Genomic DNA, 13,056 nt, shown 5'->3' with positions numbered 1-13,056 from the left:
CCTGATCAAAAAGAAATACATTTATCTCCAGTTTCACTTTAAATGGAGTTAGCAACTCTCACAACAAATCCATAAAACTTCCAGGACAGCACCTTGCTTTTGTTATACCTTATTATTTATATTGCTTGCTTTACCTAATTCTTAAATAGCAATGCTTCATTATTTTGAGTTCAGAGAGGGAAAAACAACTATGAATGGGGATTTGTGACCACTAAGGCTACAGGTATTAGCTTAGTTATTTTCCCTGTTATGGGATAAAACATCTAGATAAGAACAACTTAAGGGAGAAGGGGTTTATTTTGGTTCACAGCTTAAGTGTAGGTCACATCACGTTGCACCTTCAGTCAGGAGGCAGAGAATGAAAGACGTCTGTGCTCTGCTAGCTTCCTTCTTTTTATGTAGTACAGAACCCAAGCATAGTGAAAAGTGGCACCCTCTGTTAGAATGAGTTTTCCCACCTCAATTACCCTAATCATGATAATTTCACCCAAGTATGCCTAGCAGCTAACCTAACTAAAATAATCCCTCACTGGTGCAACTGGACACTTGTCTCCAAGGTGATTCTAGGAAACTCTTGTCAATCTGTCAGCTTGCCAATCAACACAAACATCCTAGGTACCCACCAGAGGTCTTAGGTCATCACCCAAGGAGACTGTTAAGTGTTTAGTGTGCTGTTTCCCATTTTGTATACTTTTAACTTCATTTGAAATCCTACTCAAAACAGCAATAGATATAATTTTGCCTGAGTGAGAAAATAGTCACCTGTCTCAGATGTCATTCCACCATTATTACAAATGTATTCTATTTCCCAGATTTATAGTCCATGGGGGAAAAAAACATTAACCTATTATCTGGCATAGTTATATAACACATACATGACTTCATTCCAGAGATGGCAGAGGTAAATAAATATTATAAACAAAAATCGCTCTTGAATGTTTGCAATAATGCCTCAGAATAATGCTTACTTTGATGGTACACTTTTACCAGAATCATACATGGTATACCCTGACCAGAGAAAGGGAATTGCTCAAAGAGAATTGTTGGGGAAGCCAATGCTAGAATATAGTTTCTAATGTTCTAGTGTTCTAGTGATGAAATCTAACATGTTCACCCAAAAGATGTGAGGAAAACTCTCTCATTTCTTCCAGAAATGTTGATTGTGGTGAGAATCTCCATTTTGTTTTGGAATAAGATAAAAATAAAAATAATATAGTCCAGAACTTACCACATAGGAATTATATAAAATACTATAATTAAGAGTCTCATTTTGTTGATCTTAGAACCTGAGACATTGATATTCTGTTCAGGAAACTGTCTCCTGTAACAATGCATTGAAGGCCACTTATCATTTTTCTCTTTTACTAGATTCAGTGTATCTGGTTTTATATTGAGGTCTTTGATCTACTTAGGCTTGAGTTTTGTACAAGGTGATAAATATAGATAAATATAGATCAAGGTGATAAACTCTTCTACACACAGACCACCAGTACCATTTGTTTATGATACTTCTCCCCGCCCCAATGTATGGTTTTGGTTGCTTTGTCAAGGGTTAAGTATCCCTAGGCATGTAAGTTTATTTCTAGGTGTTTTGTTCAATTCTATTGATCAATGAATCTGTCTCTGTACCAATACTATGTGGATTTTTATCATTAATGCTTCATTTAAATTATTCTATTTCTAGCTATGTTAAAACAGCTGTGATTTAAAACTAATATTGCAGAGCAGTTCTGATGAAACATTTCAGTGTATCTAATTAGTAAAATTATATTCCATTATATTAAGCTAAAGGTATCTGTAACTTTTTATGATTTAAGGACTATAGATTTTTCTTTTTGAAAAAGAAAAAAAGAGCTAAAAAAAGCCAAGCATCGACTCTAGAAGGAATTCTTGTTTTAAATACAAAAGTAAATGAAATTTCCAAGTTTCTCAGTGTGCTAGTCTAAGTCCCTAACCAAAAATACTAAACTGAAAGTTGTGGACTAAACGTAACTTGAAAAAGTTGCTGAAGTGCTAGTACCTTGTGCTGTCAATGTGAGCTTATCTGGAAGTGGAATCTTTGTAGAAGATCAGGTAAAAGGAATATGATGGGCTTAATCCAATATGTCTGTGTCCTTTAGAAGAGAAAGAGAGGAAATACTAAGAAGTGAGGACAGGTGACATGAAAACACAAGAGAAAACCATCTGTGAGAAACAAGGAAACTCTGAGACTACAGAGAGGAAGAGAGAAATGTGGAGAAATCTCAAAAAGGAACCAATCCTGCAGATACTTTAATGTAAGACAATCTGTTTCTGTTGATATATATATATATGTATATATATGATTGATTGGTTGATTGATTTTAGTATTGAATTCAATTGGCACTGCGAGTTTTAATGAGTGGAGGTAAAGAAATTGCTCAGCATAGTATCTGTATGTCATTATCAACCAACAAACCACACTGTGTGGTGATCAAGCCATTGAAGTAATTACTGTTAGCCTTATTAAGGCAAAAAAAACTCTTTAAGTTGTGGTTAGTTATTCATTTTCTGCTCCATGATATATAATTAGTCTCTTCTTATGTAGTTAGCCTCTCCTGTACAGAACACTAGTAGTTGATCAATTTCCCCTCACCTGCTATCCCCTATACAGTTGCAAATTTTGAGATAGCTAATGAAATATGTCCTTCCCACACTGAGGAGATGGCTTAGGGGATAACAGTGCTTCCTGTGCTAATATGAGTACCTCAGTTCAATCACTAACAACCACATTATAAAGCTGGATGAGGCCACAAGCATGCCTGTATCTCCAGCACTGTTGGAGGTGGCAGCAAGAAGACAGCTGAGAGTTGTTAGGCAGCGATTCTAGATGAAACAGTGACCCCCAGGTTCAATGAGAGACTTTGGCTCAAGCAAAGAAGCTGCAAAGTGATGAAATAGGCCATCACACCTCCTCCTCTGGCCTCCACACATAGTCATAGAGGAACATAAACATATATACACACATGTGTATCACCCCATATGCATGATGCATGCATACACTCTCTCTCTCTTTCACACACATACAACACACACACATACACACATACACACACCTACCTTAAGAGCATGGAAGATGCCATTTCCAGGTCATCATCAGGGACAGTGACATGTTTATGGTGATCTGATGATGTTCAGCCCTCTCTCCAAGCTTCCATGGAAGAAGCTGTAATTCCACAAGGATCATGTAGTCATGGTTATCTCTGTATGGATTATATCCACTCATGCCCATTGCATCAGTGCCGCTACCCTGCAGCCACACAGGCCTTTCTTCAATTCCTTCAATATCTTAAGTCCTACCTTTGCCCAGAATGTCCATCCTCTTCCTCCCTCAACTTCACCTTAAATTGGCGTGTTTATCCCTCAACAGTGTCTTAAACATTCTTCCCTAAGAAGCTCCTTATACCTTCCCTGAGGTCTGTACCTTCACTGAGTCAAATGTTCAAATCTCAATTCATGATGATTTTTCATCGAAATGGTCTTTAGCCCTGTGAACATTGCCAACATGCCAGTCTTGACCTGACAGGAACGACCATCCCTACCCAGAGCTACCTGAAAGCTAAAGATGTAGAACCCTGCCTGCCATGACTGTCCTCTCCAGATAAATCTGCATATCTCTTCTTATACAACTGTGAGCAAGGTTTCTATAGTTACACTCCAAATAGCCAAGGCTAATTTATCTTTATCATCATCGTCATCATCATCACTACCATCCTTGGAAAGCCTGTTGTTATTATTGCTATTATTTTTGAAAACTCAGTAATCTTGTTTCTCTATGTGTATATGGGAATGTGGCAGACAATGGGTGGACATGGTGACAAATCAGGGTTTTCACCAGATAAATGGGCCAAGAAGCAGCAGCATCAGAGGCGAGCATCTTGTTCAGGTTCCCTTGCCTTTAACCTTCAGCAGCACGCATTTTTCACAGTCACCAAAACCATTTCACAAAACTTTGAGTACCCATTCATCCATCCCCCTGTTGTCACTAGGAGTGATTTAGAAAGATTACAAATCTCCTGTGCCTTTCCATTGTCCTTAGAATAGACAAAAAGTTTGCCTGAGATCCCAGGGCAGCCTGGACTTGGAACACCATGACATTAAGTTTCTATTTGGGGATGATTACAATTTGAGGAAGTGGGGTGTGATGCACCATCTAGGCTAAATCATCTGCTTCTTCAATTAAATGGTTACAGCGATTGACTCGGGGATGAGCATTTAACTTCAGCCTGAATAGATGGGTAGGTATCTGAAGATAAAGAATTGGGAATCTAGATCAATGGGAATATATTTGCTCCTCATGTGCAAGGTCCTGGGTTCCATCCCTAACATAGCAAAACCAAGAAAGACAAAGGGAAATATTACACTTTATCACATACCTGTAATATCAACCCCACCCCCCAATGCAGGGTGAGGGAGAAAAAGAGAGAAAATTCCAGGCCAATCTGGCTACATAGGTACAACTCTGCCTAAAATAAATATAAAGCAAACCAGCAAGAAAAATTGAGAATATTTGTAGTGAATGTTAAGAAGGATTGCTGCTTCCCTGTGGGTAGGATGAGTAACTGTAATACCCTAGGAGCTCATGACAAATATCTATCTCATCAAAGGTGAATCAGCCTTGAAAGAAATTTGAGCCTGGGAAAAGAAGAACAGACAGAAGGGAAAATGCCTGGGTGCCTATGATGTGCTGATTTCCTTGACCATCCTGATCTAAAACCAGACATTTCTGCACTTTTTGATTATGTAAATTAATAAATTAATTAATACATTCATTTTTATCTCAAGCTCATAGCACAGAGTTTTCTGCAACTTAGAAATGAAACATTCTAGGACACTGAAGGTACATACATTTTGATGAGATATGGCACACATACACACACACACACACATACACCAAAATAGTTTATAACGTTGGCTAGGGGATTTTCTATTTTCTAGCAACATTATTAAACTGTGAGTTTTCTGTTGGTTTTGGTTTCAAATTCCATGTTTAGCTGATTATACATATAAAAACATGCCTTTAAATAAATTTGGCCTTTTCTAATTAAAAAAAACTCATTAGGGAAAAAAATTTAAAACCATTAAAAATATAAGGTAACATGGAGAAAGTCACTGTTTACATTTGGAGGTTATTTAATGCATCTTAATATACAGTTTTAAGTATGTTTTATTGATTACATTTTTATTTACTTTACATCTCAATCCCAGCTTCTCCTACCTTCTCATCTCTCAGTCCTCCTTCCCTCCTTCTTTTTTTTTTTTTTTTCAGAGCTGAGGACCGAACCCAGGGCCTTGCGCTTGCTAGGCAAGCGCTCTACCACTGAGCTAAATCCCCAACCCCTCCTTCCCTCCTTCTATCCCCTGCTTTTCACTCCCTTCTCTCCTTCTCCTCGGAAAAAGGGAAGCTTCCCATGGATATCAACTAGCCTTGGTATATCAAGTTGTAGTAATATTCAGCGCATCTTCTTATATTGAGGCTAGACAAGGCAGCCCAGTTAGGGGAAAGGGATCCAAAGTCATGCAATGTAATCAGACAGCCCCTGCTCCCACTTTAAGAGTACTACTTGAAGACCGAACTGCACAACTGCTACATATATACAGAGACCTAGATTTACCCCATGCATGTTCTCTAGTAGGAAGTTCAGTCTCTGTGAACACCTGTGTGTCCAGATTAGTAAATTCTGTAGGTTTCCTTATGGTGTCCTTGACCCCCCTTCAATCCTTCCTTCCCCTCTCCCATAGGATTCCAGAAGTTGCACTTAATGTTTGGCTGTGGGTCTCTGCACCTGTTCCCATAAGTTGCTGGGTAAAGCCTTTTTGATGACAGTTATCCTAGGCTCCAGTCTGCAAGTATAGCAGAATACCATTAATAGCGTTAGGGGTAGGTTCACTCTCATGGCATGGGTCTTAAATTGAACCAGTCATTGGTTGGACTACCCCCTCAAATTCTGCTCTATTTTTTACCCATGCACATCTTGAAGGCAGGAAAATATGTTAGGCTCAGCTTGTCAATAATCAAGTTTCTGTAGGTGTATGGATTTATTTCTGGTTCATTGATTCAATTCCATTGATCAATCTCTCTATTTTTATGCCAGTACCATGCGGTATTTATTACTATTACTCTGTAATACAGCATTAAACTAAGGGTTTGTGTTACCTGCAGAAGTTTTTTATTGTACAGGATTATTTTAGCTAGCCTGGTTTTTTTGTTTTTCCATATGAAGTTGAATTTAGTTCATTCATGGCCTGTAAAGAATTGTATCAGAACTGTGATGGGAACTGTGTTGAATCTATAGATTGTTTTTGGTAAAATGGCCATTTTTTACTATGTTAATCCTATGAATCTATGAGCATGGAAGATCTTTCTAGTTTCTGATATCTTCATCAATTTCATTCTTCAAAAACTTGAAGTTCTTATCATACAGGTATTTCACTTGCCTTATTAAGAGTTACACCAAGATATTTTATATTATTTGTGGGTGTTATGAAGGGTGTTGTTTCTGTAATCTCTTTCTCAGCCATTCATCATTTGTATATAGGAGTGCTATTAATTTTTTTGAGTTAATTTATTATCTAGTCACTTTGCTGAAGGTATTTATAGGCTGTAGTAGTTTCATAGTAGACGTTTTAGAATCATTTATGATATTTTCTGTAAATAGTGATACTTTGACCTCTTCCTTTCCAATTTGTATCCTTTTGATCTCCTTTAAGTGTCTTATTGTTCTAGCTAGAACTTCAAGTACTATATTGAATAGATATGGAGATAGTGGACCTTGTATTGTCTCTGATTAGCTTTAGGTATTTTTAGTGTGCCTTAGCATATATGAAATAGAAACAATATTTTCATCTGGGATTTTTTCATGTGATATTAAAAGTATTTCTCTGGCAAGTCTACACATCCACATGCACCTGTGGTAGATTCATGTGTCTGCTTCCCCACCCTCAGCCCTGCCTGTCTCCCCAAAGACATGCTCTAACCTGAGACACAAAGCTCCATCTGCCTCTGAGAAGGCCTGTTCCAGTCTGAGACACCCAGGGCAATTAACATGAAAGATAATCAGATAGCAAAAGACAAATTCAAGAATATAATCAGCAGAAGCCAATACAATTTGGCACCATCAGAATCCAGTCCTCTTACCAGAGCAAGCCTTGGATACTCTAACACAGCCAAAGAGCAAGATTCTGACCTTAATTCCTATGTCATGAAGATGACAGAGGACTTTAAAGGATATATACATGACTTCCTTAAAGAAATACAGGAAAACTCAAATAGGTAGAAGACCTTAAAGAAGAAACAAATAAATCTCTTAAATACAGGAAATTACAATCAAACAGAAGAACTGAACAAAATGGTCCAAGACCTAAAAATGGAAATAGAAACAATAAAGAAATCACAATTGAGGCAATCTTGGAAATGTAAAATCTAGGGAAGAGAACAAGAACTACAGATGCAAGCATCACCAACAGAATACAAGAGATGGAAAAAAGAATCTCAGGCATAGAAGATACTATCGAATATATTGATACATCAGTCAAAGAAAATGCCAAGTGTAAAATGTTCCTAACCCAAAGCATCCAGGAAATTTGGAACACAATGAAAAGACCAAACCTAAAAATAATAGGAATAGAAGAGGGTACAGATTCTCAGTTCAAACAGCCAGAAAACATCTTCAACAAACTCATAGAAGAAAACCTCCCTAAAGAAAGAGATGGTCATAAGCATACAAGAAGTCTACAGAACACCAAGTAGATTAGACAAAAGAAAAATGTCAGGCCATATAATAATCAAAATATTAAATGTATAGGACAAAAAAAGAATATTAAAAGTAGTAAGGAAAAAAGGCCAAATAACATATAAAGGCAGACCTATCATAATTACACTTGATTTCTCAACAGAGACTCTAAAAGCCAGAAGATCCTGGACATATGTCTTGCAAACTCTAAGAGACCACCGATGCCAGCCCAGGCAACTATACTCAGAAAAACTCTCAATCACCTTAGATGGAGAAATCAATATATTCCATGACAAAACCAGATTTAAACAATATTTTTCTACTAATCCAGCCCTACAGAAGGAAATCACCAACACACAGAGGGTAACTATACACACATACACACCCACACACACTACCACCTCCCACAAACATAATACCACCTCTAGTAACAAGATAACAAGAACTGCTATCATTAGTCATTAATATCTTGCAGCATCAATGGACTCAATTCTGCAATAAATAGACACAGACTAACAGACTAGTTAAGTAAACAGGATCCATCATTCTGCTGCATATAAGAAACATATCTAAGCAACAAAGATAGACACTACCTCAGAGTAAAGGGCTGGAAAATGGTTTTCCAAGGAAACAGTCCCAAGACACAAGCTGGAGTAGCCATTCTAGTATCCGGTAAAATAGACTTTCAACCAAAAGTAATACAAAGAGAAGGGGAAGAACACCTCATATTCATCATAGGAAAAATTCACCAAGATGAAGTCCCAATTCTGAACACCTATGTCCCAAATGCAACGGCACCCACATTCATAAAAGAAACTTTACTAAAGCTCAAAATTGACATTAAACTCCAAACAATAATAGTGGGAAACTTCAACACTCCACTCTTGCCAATAGACAGGTTATTGAAACAGAAGCTAAACAGAGACACAGAAGTTATGGGCCAAATGAATTTAACAGATATCTACAAAATTTTTCACACCAAAACAAAAGAATATTTATTCACAGCATCTCACAGAACCTTCTCTAAAAGTGACCATATAATCGGACATAAAATAAGCCTCAACAGATACAAGATCGAAATAAACCCTTCTAGTGACCGGTCCAATGTGGGATTCATTTCATGGGCAGGCACCAAACCCTAACTTTATATTGATGCTATGTTGTGCTTGTAGACAGGAGCCTAGCATGGCTTTCCTCTAAGAGGCTCTACCAGCAGCTGGCTGAGACAGATGCACATACTTATAACTAAGCATTGGACTGAGGTCAGGGTACCTTATGGAAGAGTTAGGGGAAAGATTGAAGGAACTGAAGGGGATGGCAACCCAATAGGAAGAACAACAGTATCAACTGATCTGGACCCATAGACTAAGCCACCAACCAAAGAGCATATATGGGTGGTCCAAGGCCCCAGGACATATGTAGCAGAGTACTGTCTGCCTTGTCTGGCTTCAGTCAGAGAGGATGCAAGTCTCCTATAGAGACTCAATATCCCAGGGAGGGGGGATGCCTGGGTGGACCCTCTCAGAAGTGAAAGGGATGGAGAATGGAAGGAAGAACTCTTCTAGAGAGACTGGAGGAGGCAACATTTGCAGGGTAAATAAATCAAATAATGAATTGGTTAAATAGTATCTCTCTGAATCATTAGAAACTTTCTTGCAATCATCCTTTAAAATGATTTCATAACTTCTCACTGATTACTATTATTTTTCAACATTACATAAAAGTAAATGATGGCTTTACAAATAAAAGATAGGGCCCCCAATGGTAGAAACGCTTGTTATCAACAACAGGTAACGTCATGGAGAGTCTTGGAGAAGGAGGTAGGAACACATCCAGCAGTTCTCAGTAGGCTTTTCTCTGTCAGTCCCGTCAAGATAAACTTTAAACTATACTAAGACTCAAGGCCACTTGTATACATCATATTCAATGTACAGAGAGACTGGCTCTAGCTTAATCCTGTCAGCAACTTCCCAAGAATAGAATACTCACTAGTGCAACTCCATCTGTGTGTTCATTCTTAATTCAATACTCTTTACCAGTGTACGGGGCTACAATGGAGGGAGCTGTGCACAGAACCTTATACTGGACTGTATTTGAACTTCAGCATATTGATAAGTTTGCACACACAAAAAAAAAAACACACAAAAAAAGAGCTCCCTGACTTAATCTTTAAGAAAATACCCCCAATTGTTTACAATGGCCACTCATAGGTCACCTCCTCCAAGGCCGTGCATCACAAATCTTCCCACAGTTCCTTGCTCTATGCAATGATGTCTGTATAATACCAAACAGCACTTAAGTTTTCCTGCTGAGCTTCACAGTGATCAGATATAAAGGAATATTATTTTTATTTTATTTATCTTTCGTGTAGAAAAAATTTCATTTCTGTCTGATTTCTCAAGACCAGATTTAGCTGAAGGCAGTGCTAATTTGCAAGGCCACATGGACTTCCTCATTGTCTTTCACATAAAACATTTCCCTCAACATTAGTGTCTTATGCAGAGTTGATTCATTAAGCTTTTGATGTGCCCTGCATGCCTGTGGCAACCCCAGGGCTTGGGGAGATGGGAGTGCATTCTGCTGTAGAGGAGGAGATGGGGATAGGAGGAATGAAGGATTTCTGTTACTCCTCTGGATTCCACTGTTATTCATGTAAATGTTCACTGAGAACTCTCTGATGTTTACAGGCTTTTGAAGGGCACAGTTAATAAACATGTATCTCTAAGGAGATGTAGAAAGCCCACACAGCCTGTTGCTTGCCAGTCTAGCCTGTAGTACACATACCTCATATCTGTTAACTATTTGTAGTCTGGTCAGCATTGGTGAGACTGCATTCTTTATACAATCTTTTTCCTTTGGATCTGACAGGAACTATCCTAGCTTTAGCTCTAAGTGACAAAATTGGAAATGAGACAAACTCCAGATCCTAAAGCAGTTTCCAGTATTATGGAGAACTAAAACCAAATTCATTTAAAAGCCTGGGCCAAAAGGTGTAAAGTCTGAGAGACAGAAAAGCCCTCAATTTTAAGGCTCACGTGAAGTCCCTGAACATGATCTGCATTCAGGGGAAAGGGTGAGAGTGGAGAAGAGTCAAGTCTAAGAATAAACAATGCAATAAAAATGGAAGAGACTTCTAAAGTGGAGCTTATTCAGTCACCATTATGGAACTGATTAATATCTCAGCAGAAGGTGCAATTGGTCTTTTTAGAAGGGACACTGAAAACATGGAGGAGAGGTCACTGGCAAGCTCTGAATTGTGCAGTTGTGGGACTAGGGAGATAGCTCAGCTGTTAAGAGCACATACTGCTACTGTAGAAGACTTAAGCATGGTTCCCAGAACCTCTGTTGGGAGCTGATGCTCTCTTCTGGTCTCCAAAGGGCAACTGTACTCCCATGCACATACTCCATCCAGGCCACACAAATATACATAATTAAACATTAAATTTTAAATAACAAGTATTGTAGCCTACTATCAGTATGAAAAATAATGTAGAGGTTCCACAAAATATTTAAAAATATGATACAGTACTTCCACCCCTGAGTAGATATCCAAATAAGGTGAGATGCATGGATGTGCTGAAGTATTCTCTGTAGTACTGTGCTTTCTACCAGAGCACACAATGTTTCTGTGACTGTCCAGTTGCATCATGAAAACAGGAAACTTTACAAGCTGGGTGTATGTATGGATAAATAACCTTACAGACCATAAGCAATGGATAGAAGTGATGCCACCCTCAAACATTTCTGTTTATTAAGAGAACTGGCTGAGGCTAAAGAGATGACCTCACAATAAAGAACAACACTTGACACTGGATTAAAAGCATTTGCAAGTTTTACTGAGCACTTGAGTTTAGTCTCCATATGAATAGGCTCACAAACACCTATAAATCCAGATTTGGGGACTCCGACACCCTCTTCTGGCCTCTGTGGGCATTGCATTCACATGGCATACACACATACACACACACACATACATACATACACACACACACACACACACACATACATACATACATACATAGGTTTTTTTTTTATTTAAAATCTTGAAAATATGAGAGAAATCTGTAACCACACCAGAAAATTTGGAGGAAGGAATCTCAGATGAAGAGATAAAATTGACAGCTTGACCACCAGTGGGGGCATGTTCTTGACAGTAACCTCCATTTCTATGTGGTTTGCTAGAGTAGGTGTTCTTGCTCAGATGCTAAGATGAGTTTGTACTTTAGTGAGCAGATATACATCTCACACCAATTAAGAAACAAAACAAGCCTCATCCTCTCATTTTCCACTTGTATAGTAGGAGAGGTCAAGAATCAAGTTTACTTCCAAGATCTAAGAGACACTGCCTTGGCAATTACATTTGATTCTTATGCCCACAATGTTGCTTCAATGCTGGTAATTAAAATCACTTTAATATGTTGACTATACTAGCTTTATATGTCCTTATGCAAATCATAATTTTAGTGTTGGATTCTGTGGGTTTTATTTTTTTTAAAAAAAATTGTTTATAATTTATGTATATGGGTGTTTCTTTTTTTATTTCTTTCTTTCTTTGTGTGTATATGTGTGAGAGGTAGAAGTATGTGTGTATATGTGTGTATGTTTGTCTTAGGTATCCCAGTTTGGCCTTGAATTTGTTATATGTGCTGTATAGTGGGGTGCATGTAGTGGCCATGGAGGCCAGAAAAGGGCGTCAGATTCTATAGACCTGGAGTTACAAATGGTAATGAACTGCCATGTAGATTTTGAGAACTGAACCTGAGTCCTCTGAAAGAGCAGCCAGTACTTTCAACCATGGAGCCATCTCTCCAGCCCCAACCTCTAAGGCTTATAATAAAAACATTTTTGCGTTTGTTAACAATGAAAGTTGATGAAACTTGCAAGTAAATTCACATGAAATTTGCAAGTAAAAAACAGCTTTCCATGAGGGGGAAGAGTTCTATCCTAGCCAGGTATGGTAGCACACATCTGAAATCCTACCACCTTAGAGGCATAAACAGGAGTTCAAGGTCACACTCAGCTATTCAGCAAGTATAATGAGTTCAAGGTCAATCTAGGATACTTGAGACTTATGTACATGTACACACACATACACACATACACACATACACACATACAGAGACAGAGAGAGACAGAGAGACAGAGAGAGACAGAGAGAGGGAGGATCAGGAGAAGAAAGAGGGGGAGGATGGGAGCAAGGTCTGACAGAGGGACAGAAGAATGAAGAGAGAAAGGGAAGTAAGGAGAGAGGAGGGAAGGAAGGAAGGAAGGAAGGAAGGAAGGAAGGAAGGAAGGAAGGAAGGAA

The sequence above is a fragment of the Grammomys surdaster genome, unplaced genomic scaffold, assembly GCF_004785775.1.
Source record: "Grammomys surdaster isolate TR1022 unplaced genomic scaffold, NIH_TR_1.0 313, whole genome shotgun sequence".
Lineage (NCBI taxonomy): Eukaryota > Metazoa > Chordata > Mammalia > Rodentia > Muridae > Grammomys > Grammomys surdaster.
The sequence above is the reverse complement of the archived record's forward strand: the minus strand, read 5'-3'. Positions refer to the sequence as shown.